The sequence below is a fragment of the Marmota marmota genome, unplaced genomic scaffold (genome assembly GCF_001458135.2).
Source record: "Marmota marmota marmota unplaced genomic scaffold, marMar, whole genome shotgun sequence".
Classification (NCBI taxonomy): Eukaryota; Metazoa; Chordata; class Mammalia; order Rodentia; family Sciuridae; genus Marmota; species Marmota marmota.
Window position 1 is genome coordinate 2,575,277 of NW_026000082.1, and position 3,590 is coordinate 2,578,866.

The window sequence follows — 3,590 nt, forward strand, 5'->3', positions numbered from 1 at the left end:
TTTCCCCCCCCCCCCCCTCATAACTCCCTTCCTCCCTCCCTCTCTCCTTCATGGTGGCCATGTACTGACCTGCTTTCTTCCTCACCACACCCTTCTGCCATGATTTTCTCTCACCTCAGGCCTTGAGCAATGGAGTTGACCATCTATGGACTCACACCTCTGAAACTGTGAATACCAAAGGAAGTTTTGCTACCTCCTTTAAAATTGTTCTTGTCGGGTCTCTTAGACATAGCAGTGAGAAAGCTGACTAAAACAATAACCAAACTGAAAAATAATTTGGGGATGAATAAAACAAATTAAAACACAAAAAGTACAAGGAAATGGCTAACAACAACAACAACAAAAAATCAGAACAAACTTGCCTCTGGGAGAAAGACACCCTTTGGTCACACAAGGGCTTTCTGTTTGTTAATGTTTTATTTCGTTAGCTGGGTAGCAGCTTAGGATGTTCATTTTAGTATACTTCTTTTTCTATACCTATATGTTTTATACATAGCTTTACATGTATGAAAAGATTTCCCAAATTTTTAAAAAGCCAGCTTAATTGCTTCCTGGTGTTCTGAAGTTCAAAGGGGACAATAGTGTGAGTGTTGGGGAACATGTTACAGAATGGGAAGTGTAAGAGGTAGGCACTTCCCCACAGATTTCACCCTCACTGCTGTCCAGGATCGTGGAGTCCAGAGTTACGGACAGTTTTTAATTATGTGAAGTTGATATCAGAAATCTATTTCCTCACTATAAAATGGTGATACCCATAGAATTTTTATCATAATGAACTGATAGCAAATTTTTCATCAGCTATGCAAAAGTAACCATTTAAGGTGGTGGCGGTTGTTGTTATAGTGACTGCGGTGATGAAAAGATCTAGAAACGATATCAGAAGAGAAGAAATTATTTAGAATCTGAATATATTAAAATTTAGGATAAATAAAAATGATAATTATATACGAATCTCGATATTCTAGATAGGAAAGGGACCTAAGATCCATTTGTTCAGCTTAGACTGGCAAAATTGCAGAGAAGTTAAAGATAAGTATTTTTGTGGGTGGGGTTGTAGCTCCGTGGTAGAGCGCTTGCCTAGCACATGTGAGGCACTGGGTTCAATCCTCAGTACCACATAAAAATAGTTAAATAAAATAAAGATATTGTGTCTATCTACAATTTTTTAAAAAGTGTTTTGTTTTTTTTTTTAAGTAAGTATTTCCTGGCTCAGTCTAAGATCGAGCTTTTTAACAAACGGTGAGAAGACAAAAGAACACATGACTACGTGATAATCCCTTACTTGAATTATTTAGATAAAGAGTTCAGCAAAGACTTCTCTTTTGAATGAAAACATACATTTCTAAATTAAATTTTATCAATTTAAAAATACAGGTAACAAAAATTTGTGTCAAACTCATGGCAAAAACTAGCTATCCTACTTAATAGTCCTGACACTGCAGGTAACTTATTTTACTTCTTGGAGCCTCAGTTTCCTCATCTGTGATAGGATAATCTCTTTCCTTCAAGATTACATTGTAAACATCAATGTGATGGTAATACCGAAATGGCTTTCATGCTAGTGTTCTATAAGTGCTAATCAGCTGCTATGATTTCTATATTAAAGGTTTCCAAACATGTTCATAGCTAGACAAGTAAAGCAATGGCATCAGTCTGAGAAAACAAAGCAGCGTTCACAACTAAAAACAGCCAAAGTACAAACTTGTATCTGTTACTTTGAGGAAAGAGGCAAAACTGATATCCCTGGATCAGTTTCTTTAAAAGGTTATCAAATGGACTTTGGTCTACAGAAAACTTTCCTCCTGCTTTTTATAGCAATCTTCTCCTCTAAAACCCTCCTAGATTTAATGATCCTAAAATACTTTTTAGCTTGTTGAAATAAAAATAAGAGAGGAATTATGAAAATAAGATTTGGTGCAGCCAACCACATCATATTCATTACAATCTCAAGACATTAGTATTTAAAAATATCTAAAGCTAAGAAAAAGTTATATGCATAGTTACTTTAAATTTAACCTGCAGAAACCAATAAAAATGCCAGTGTCTATGAACAGGAAATGCTGAACTTCAAGATGAAACCACAGTAATTTATTATAAATAAATAACTGTCCTATAAATAACCTCACTCTAATGACACTTGCAAAGCTTGTTCTTCTTGTATAGCACTGAAGTTCAGATCAAGTCAGGCTTTTCTCCATGAATATAATAAGGACAGAAACTTAAAAAGTTAACATTATTTGGCATTTTACCATGGTTATCTTTTTATCCTGTGGAAGCACTTTACCACTGTCTGGTTTTTAGCTTGGTTCTGTCTTTTACTTAAGTTTCAAACCTAGCTTCAAATGACCAGTTGACAGTCACATACTGTAATGAAGTTGGTAGATGAGCTGAAATTAAAACCAACTCCTTTTTCCCACTCTTCATTTCTAGCACAGATCAATTATTTATGACCATGTTCACCAACACTGTTTTAATTTAGGAGGCAGTCCATTTGAAGCCAGCTATAAATAAAGTAAATAGAATCTGGCCTCAAAGCTTCATGACTCCACAGAGCAATGAAAGAAGATGGGAGAAAAGAAACAATGAGAAAATACTAGAAAAGAAGAAAGAACAAAAGAAGCCAACATCTAATGAGCTGCCTCTATGCCAGTACCTTCCACACAGATGATTCCATTTCATTCTCAGTTAATTTGACATCATTTAATTCTCCAACCTCATAAAGTTAGATTTTATGATCCCCTTATTTAAGATTGGGAAACTATGATTCAAAAAAGAAAATTTGTTTACCAGGGCCACAGAGTAAATAGGAAGAGCAGAATTTCATGTGGGGTTTGTCTGATTCCAAAGCATGGCACTTATTTTCTACAGTAGATGAAATATTTTTTTAATAGTTTAGAGATGTTAAAGACAAAAGAGATTAAATATTTCCAAGATATAACACGAACAGAAGAAAACCTTCCACATAATCATTGCGCTGAAATTCAAGTAGGAGGTGTTCATCCTTATGCATGAAATGTCCACAAAAGCATATAATGAGAGTGACAGGGAACCTCTGGTGGATATTGTGAGGAAAGAGTAACAAAGCACGGCTAAAAGTCAGGCAAAGTTGGGCAATGCCAAGTGCTCTACTGCTCTTACCTGCTGTACTTCGCTTTCTCCATTTGAGATCTTCTCAGTGTAAACAAAGGAGTTGAATATCCGCTGCAACAAAAAGAGAAAAAAAACAAACCAACATTAGATTTTCTAAATAAGACATCATTTTCTGTGTGTGAGTAATTTATTACATACAAGATAAACAGAATCAAGTAGAAAAAAAACTTAATTAAAATACAGTAATTTTACAGAGAAGAACCCAAATACCAGCCAAAGTCAATCACGCTTACATAAGCATTACCCAGGCACTTCTGTAGTGAAATAAACCAGATGTTACACTATATTTTTTCATTTTCAAAAAATACATTTAATTATAGATTTCCGGAGCCCATGCCATTTTATCCGACTGGTATAATCTGACAAAGTTGTGTTTCTCATTTAAATCCTGCACTCCCTGAATGCTGTAATTGTTTACAGACACTAAAATCTAATGCAAT

General features: G+C 34.9%; 1 protein-coding gene across 1 annotated transcript in view; it reads right to left on the minus strand.

Moving 5' to 3' along the window:
* Cachd1 (cache domain containing 1) overlaps nt 1-3,201 on the minus strand; it is a 127,542-nt gene extending 124,341 nt beyond the window's left edge. Inside the window, exon 1 of the mRNA XM_015484907.2 lies at nt 3,139-3,201. The gene's annotated coding sequence lies outside the window, so the exon portion shown is untranslated. The remainder of the gene's footprint in view (nt 1-3,138) is intronic.
* Nucleotides 3,202-3,590: the final 389 nt, after the last annotated feature.